This window comes from Balaenoptera acutorostrata, chromosome 4 (assembly GCF_949987535.1).
Source record: "Balaenoptera acutorostrata chromosome 4, mBalAcu1.1, whole genome shotgun sequence".
Lineage (NCBI taxonomy): Eukaryota > Metazoa > Chordata > Mammalia > Artiodactyla > Balaenopteridae > Balaenoptera > Balaenoptera acutorostrata.
Genome location: NC_080067.1, coordinates 140,252,050 through 140,259,845, shown reverse-complemented (window position 1 = coordinate 140,259,845; position 7,796 = coordinate 140,252,050).

The following is a 7,796-nucleotide window of genomic DNA, read 5'->3' as shown; positions in this document are numbered from 1 at the left end:
CACGTGCTCCTCCAGCAAGAGGTGCATCATCTGTAAATATTCAATACATTTTTTTTTAATCCATCCATTCATCAATGGACATTTGGGTTGCTTCCACCTCTTGGCTGTTGTGAATAATGCTGCAATGAACATGGTTGTGCTAATCTCTCTCTAAGATCCTGCTTTCAATTCTTCTGGATATATACACAGAAGTGGGATTATTGGATCATATGGTAGTTCTGTTTTTAATTTTTTGAGGAACATCCATACTGTTTTCCATAGCAGCTGCACCATTTTACATTCCCAAAAATCGTGCACAGAGTTCCAAGTTCTCCACATTCTCACCAAAGCTTACTATTTTCTGGTTTTGTTTGTTTGTTTGTTTATTGTTGTTTTTTGATAGTGGCCATCCTGATGGCTGTGAGGTGATATCACATTGTGGTGGGTTTTTTTAAAAATTTATTTATTTTATTGTTTTATTTTTTGTGGCTGTGTTTGGTCTTCGTTGCTGTGCATGGGCTTTCTCTAGTTGCGGTGAACGGGGGCTACTCTTCGTTGCGGTGCGCGGGCTTCTCATTGCGGTGGCTTCTCTTGTTGCAGAGTACAGGCTCTAGGTGAGCAGGCTTCAGTAGTTGCAGCACGCAGGCTCAGTAGTTGTGGCGCACGGGTTTAGTTGCTCTGCAGCATGTGGGATATTCCCGGACCAGGGCTCAAACCCGTGTCCCCTGCATTGGCAGGTGGATTCTTAACCACTGCGCCACCACGGAAGCTCTCACATTGTGGTTTTGATTTGCATTTCCCTAATGATCAGTGATGTTGTGCATCTTTATTTTTTAAAAAATTAATTAATTAATTAATTAATTTTTGACTGCGTTGGTTCTTCATTGCTGCACGCAGGCTTTTACTAGTTGCGGCAAACGGGGCCTACTCTTTGTTGCAGTATGCGGGCTTCTCATTGCGGTGGCTTCTCTTGTTGCGGAGCACGGGCTCTAGGTGTGTGGGCTTCAGTAGTTGTGGCTCATGGGCTCTAGAGCACAGGCTCAGTAGTTGTGGCACACGGGCTTAGTTGCTCCACGGCATGTGGGATCTTCTTGGACCAGGGCTCAAACCCGTGTCCCCTGCATTGGCAGGCGGATTCTTAACCACTGCACCACCAGGGAAGCCCTGCACATCTTTCATATGCTTATTGGTCACTTGTACATCTTTGTTAAAGTATCTAGTCCTTTGTCCTATTTTATTTTATTTTAATATTATTTTATTTTTGACCATGCCGTGCGGCATGCAGAATCTTAGTTCCCCAGCTGTTGCAGGAAGGGGGACCCCTTCAGGGCCTGAGAATGGGCTCTTGTCTAACACTCAGAAATTAATTGTCCGAGGAGACACACGTGCTGACAAAGCAAGAAATTTTATTGGGAAGGGGCACCCGGGCAGAGAGCAGCAGGGTAAGGGAACCCAGGAGAACTGCTCTGCCACGTGGCTTGCAGTCTCAGGTTTTACAGTAACGGGGTTAGTTTCCGGGTTGTCTCTGGCCAATCATTCTGACTCAGGATCCTTCCTGGTGGCGTGCGCATCGCTCAGCCAAGATGGATTCCAGTGAGAAGAATTCTGGGAGGTTGGCGGGACATATGGACTGGCATCTCCTCTTTTTGACCTTTCCTGAATTCTTCCAGTTGGTAGTAGCTTGTTAGTTCTGCATTCCTTACCAGGACCTCCTGTTGTAAGATAACTCATGCAAGTGGTTACTATCTTGCCTGGCCAGAGTGGGGGGTTTCAGTCAGTGGTTCCCCTAACACAACCAGGGATTGAACCCATGCCCCCTGCAGTGGAAGCGTGGAGTCTTAACCACTGGACCACCAGGGAAGTCCCTCCTTTGTCCATTTTAAATCAGGTTATTTGTTTTTTTTTGTTGTTGAGTTGTAGGAGTTCCTTATATGTTCTGGACATTAGCCCCTTAACAGATATGTGATTTGCAAATATTTTCTTCTTTCTGTAGGTTCTGTAGGTTGTTAATTTTCTTCTTTAATATGCAGCCATTTTAAAGTTTTATATTACCTGCATTGTCTATTTTTGTTTTGGTTGCTTGTGCTTTTGGTGTCATATCCATCCCCCCAAAAAGGAAATCACTGACAAATTCAATGTCATGAAGCTTTTCCCTTATGTTTTCTTCTAGGAGTTTTATAGTTTTAGGTCTTACAATTAGGTCTTTAATACATTTTGAGTTAGTAAATAGTATAAGGTAAGTGTCCAACTTCATTTGTTTGCATGTGGATATCCAATTTTCCCAATACCATTTGTTGAAGAGGCTGTCCTTTCCTCATTGCATGGTCTTGGTACCCTTGTCAAAGGTCATTTGAGTATATGTATACCCAAAATTTTTATTGGGTTCAGTAGACAAAGAAGGAAGGAGTGATACCAAACTCTGTCCCCAAACTGCACTCTACCCATAACCTCAAAGTTGTACCTGGCATGGTCTGGCCTCTTTCTGGGGGTGATGGGGCAGGAGAAGCTACAGTGTTAGCTATCTGTCTTGGGTAATAGCTCTGACTGTTCTGTACCACCCCTGTCTTCAGTAGCTTGTTCAATAGGTGAAAGAGGATGAGTCAGAGTCAACTCAGCCAGAAGAGTGTGCAGGAGGGGCCAGGGCCATCTCCTTTCAGGTCCAACTCAGCTTTGAAGCAGGGCCTACTTCTTCCCATCCTCTCCAAGGGTATTTCTACGGATGTGGGGCTTCCTTCTCAATGATTCATTTACTACAACGTCCTACTTATTAAAAGGCAAAGGTGGTTGTAGTAAAGGAGGTGATGGCTACGTATTTGCTCAATTGCTTTATCTTGCTTTAGTAAAACCAACAACCAAACCATTTCTGGGGCAGGTCGTGGCAACCAGCACAAGAGTCTTACTTTTTCTTTCCTTTCCTCCTTGTTCAAGATGAGGCATTCACAAATAGAAGAACTTGACGAAGCTCCCTGTGTAACCATACTTTGAGGAACTATCTTCTGAGGGTAACAATGCCTAAGGATTCCCATGGAGCCCTTTAGCAAGGATTGAGGCACACCATTTAAGAAAAGTTTTAAGCCAGTGTTTTTCAAATTGCAGGTTTATTTGTAGGGTATCCTAATTCGCTTCCAGAAATTTAAGAATTTGCCTTCACTTTGGTGGTAATCTTTAAAAAACTAATATAAGCATATTCTGGAATCATCAGAATAAACCTATTGTGTGTTTGTGTTTAGGGTCTCCTCCTTGAGATGTACTAGCACCATTTTGATCATTTCCAGATAATGGGACCTAAACAGAGACAGACTTAATATGTTCTATTCCAGCCAAATGTAATCAAATGGTATTAACCATACTGTACAATCAGAGAGTCATGGTAGTTTGATCTTAAAAAATAGCAATGGCTAAATTGATTAATTATAGGGTGCATGGGAGACAAGCCGTGCTGAACTCAGAAGAACCTTCTCTCTGACCAGATTCATTCTGTCAGTGGCAATTTAACTTCGTCAAAATAACATTATTTTAAATATTGAATTAATGCTTTTGCTTTAACTTTATTGTTTTTCAGTTTTGATTAGAATTCATTTATAAATTTGATTTGGTTTTGTGGTTGTATGAGAGCTACGAACTGAAGATTATATTTGGTTTTAAATTCACACATATTTAAGGAATATTATAATTTAAAAATTGTCAATATTAGGAGATGCCAAAGAAGGCAATTACAATCCAACTTCCCACAAAGAAAAGCTCAAATCAGCATGGTTTCACTGTTGAATTTTGCAAAACATTTAGAGAAAAATGAACACTAATTCTTCATAAGCTCTTCCAAAAAATAGAAGAGAAGGAAACCTTTCCCAACTCATTCCATGAGGCCAGCATTACCCTGATACCAAAACCAGACAATGGCATCAGAAGACAACTACAAGTCAATATCCTTTAAGAATATAAATGCAAAAATCCTCAACAAAATACTAGCAAACTGAATCCAGCAACATGTAAAAAGGGATTATACACCATGATCAAGTGAGATTTATGCCAGGATTGCAGGTGGGTTTAACACACAAAATCTTATCAATGTGATGTGGCATTTTAATAGTATAAACGAAAAAAAAAAAAAAGATGATCTCAGCAGACACAGAAGAAGCATTTGACAAAAATGTAACACCTGTTCATGATAAAAACACAAAGCAAACTAGGAATAGAAGGAAACTTCTTCAATCTGATAAAGGGCATCTACAAAAAACTCCACAGCTAACATCATAGTTAATGGTAAAAGACCACAAGCTTTCTCACTAAGGTCAGGAACAGGACATTCTTTCACTTCTATTCAACATTGTATTAGAGGTTCTAGTTGGGGCAATTAGGCAAGAAAAACAAATACAAGGCATCCAGATTAGAAAGGAAGAAGTAAAACTATCTCTATTTACAGATGATGTAATCTTGAATATAGAAAATCCTAAGGAATCCACCAAAAAAAATCCTACCCAAACAAACATACAAACAAAAAACTTGCTGAACAAAGAGCTGATAAATTCAGTGAGGTTACGGGATACAAGATAAATATAAAAATAATTTTGTTTCTGTACACTAGCAATGAACAATTTGACAATTAAATTAAGAAAACAATTCAATTTACAATAGCATCAAAAACAATAAAACAATTAGGAATAAATGCAACCAAAGAAGTACAAGGCTTACACACTGAAAACTAAAAAATATTAAAAGAAATTAAAAGTGACCTAAATAAACAGAAAGCTATCCCATATTCATAGATTGGAAGAATTAATATTGTCAATATGGCACTATTCCCCTAAACTGGTCTAGAGATTCAATGCAATTCCTATCAAATTCAGCTGGCTCTTTTGCAGAAATTGAAAAGCTGATCCTAAAATTTATTCTTCACTGTCCTGTGTATTGTAGGATATTTAGCAGCATCTCTGGCCTCTACCTGCTTGATGTCAACTCTCATCAATCCTCGGGTAAAATGCGCTTTGGAAACTAGAGATTTGGAAGTTCCCTCAGGCTTGGAAACATTAAATGCCAAGGAGATATGGGGAGGCACCAATAGCATCTGCTATAGTTAACCCTTATACCATGAGAACAATTTTTGCCCCATGTTAACTCACTTCATGCTGTAACTGGTTCTTCCAGGTGATGGCTGGTCACGATTAAAAAAGAATTTAAAAAATCATCATGATTGATAGGGAGATTAGAGGGACAGCTACAGTCCCTATTTCTGAAGATGTTCTTAAGGCCAAAATAGACACTCATCTTCTCCCTCTTCTCCCACCGATTTGAGATTCTCCTCACTCTAGGCCAGCTCTTCTGATCAGGGTTGCTTGCCTGGTGAGATGACCCAGACCTTTATCCCTGAGTGATCTGTACCCCCATGACTGTGCCCGTATCAGGCTGTTACTGTAATTGTCCATTCCCAGTCATGACTTGGCATGGAAGCATGAAGACATGCCTCAGGGAATTCCCTGTGTTTCAGAACCACTCCTTCTTGTCCCATTAGGTAGTTGTATCACCTCATAATAATTGGGGTGAATTACGCTTGCCTTTATAGCATCTCCTTTTTCTGTCTTCTGGTCTATTGGCATGAGGAGCTCAGAATAACTAGGTTTTAGCCACAGACTCAGGTTTAGTGGAGTCCTATGTCCTTTGGCAAAACACCCCCTTATCCCCATCAGGAAACGGAGACCTCTAGTCCAGCCAAACCTAAAGTGCAGATTCCCCAGGGGGATCCTGGGAATGATGGTGAGAGATGTCACTAGACTTCCATCCCTTGGTTCCCAGACCTTTGAATTCTACATATCAGAAACCAGCACCTCAATCCCTCAGCAATCACCTGCCAGCTGGTGCCTTAGCTGTGGTGTTTCAGACTATCCCAATGTTTTATCAGACTGGTAGCTTCTAGGTGATGTTCCATACAGTAGGATCACTGGATCCCAGGATCATGTGTCCATTGTTGTACCTGCTTTGACATGAAATGGAACCCTTGGTCTGAGGCAATGTGTCAGGATTCAATCAGAGAAGCAGAACCACCCTGAATGACGTAGAATAACGTATTGTTGTAGGCAGAATAATGCCCCCCACAAAAGATGTCCACGTCCTAATTCCTGGAACCTGTGAATGCATTAGTTTAGATGGCAAAGGGGGAATTAGGGTAGCAAATGGAATTGAGGTTGCTTATCAGCTGACCTTAAAATTGGATTATCTGGGTAGACCCAATATAGTCACGAGGGTCCTTAAATGTGGAAGGGGGAGGCAGAAGAGGAGGTCAAGCAATGCCAAGTGAGAACTTGACCTGTTGTTGCTGACTTTGAAGATGGAAGAAGGGACCACAAGCCAAGGAATATGGGTGACTTCTAGAAGCTGGAAAAGTCAAGGAAATGATTCTCCCATACAGCTTTCAGAAAGGAACACACCTCTGCTGACCCCTTGATTTCAGCCCAGTGAGAACCATTTTGGACTTCTGAGTCACAGAACTTACAAATCAGTCATATAATAAATTTGTGCTTTAAAAAAAAATAAATTTATTTATTTATATTTATTTATTTTTGTCTGCGTTGGGTCTTCATTGCTGCGCGCAGGCTTTCTGTAGTTGCGGCGAGTGGGGGCTACTCTTTGTTGCAGAGCACGAGCTCTAGACGCATGGGCTTCAGTAGTTGTGGCACATGGGCTCAGTAGTTGTGGCTCGTGGGCTCTAGAGCACAGGTTCAGTAGCTGTGGCGCATGGGCTTTGTTGCTTCACGGCATGTGGGATCTTCCTGGACCAGGGCTCAAACCTGTGTCCCCTGCATTGGCAGGCAGATTCTTAACCACTGCGCCACCAGGGAAGTCCTTAAATTTGTGTTCTTTTCAGCCACTGTTCGTGGTAATTTGTTAGAGTAGCAACGGAAAACTAATACTGATATTTATCATAGGGATTAGACCCTCGGCAGTTATGCTGTCAGGAAGGAAAGCTGAACGTGAACTGACCAGCTGCTGTCCCACACCAGCAAGGTAAGCAAGCGAGTCAGCAACCATGTGCCCAGCTGCCCAATGCCATGATGGATGCTTGCCTCTGTCTTAAACATCTTTGGCAAATTGCTTCCCAGGGGGCTGCTAACCTGCAACAATACAGAGAAGGAAATTCTGGGAAATGTAGCTTCTGCATAGCTATTTTGATGCAGTAAAATGCCATCCACTCTTTTGACCTTTGGATGGTGATGGGGACTAAGGCACTGCCGGGCATGTAAGAAATAGCATTAATCCCAGTAAAATGAATTGCTACCCCTCCAGGTGGAAGTGGTCAGATGCTTGGAGAGTGGGTGGATGAAGGATATTACTGTGTAGGATTCAGCATCCTTCTAGGCTGATGTGGGGTTGAACGACCAGCCTTGGTGACAGGGAACCCAGGCTGTTGGGCCCGTGCATAGCTTCTTTCATGGCTGCTCTAGTCCTGGGCACACTGTGCAAACACCATGGGGGCTGAAGATGGAGACTGGTTGACCTCTATAGGATGAGTGGGCCTCTCCACCCAGTGGCCCAGGGCTCCCCCATGGTGGAAGCTCTCTGGTGAGCACTGGTAATAGACACCCAGACGTGCCCTTTCCCCAGACCTCTTTGTCCATGATTTTCTAATTTCTTTTATTCCAGGCCATTTGGTGGATTCATGAGTACAAGTAAAGGCATGTAATTTATTCGATCATTTAAAAACATGTATTAAGCGCCACCCTGTAGCAGGTGTGATGCTGAGGCCTGGGATCATTGTAGTGAGCAAGAGTGTCACTGTCCCTGCCTCCAAGGAGCTGGCAGTCTAATAGGGGAAAGGTCATTAT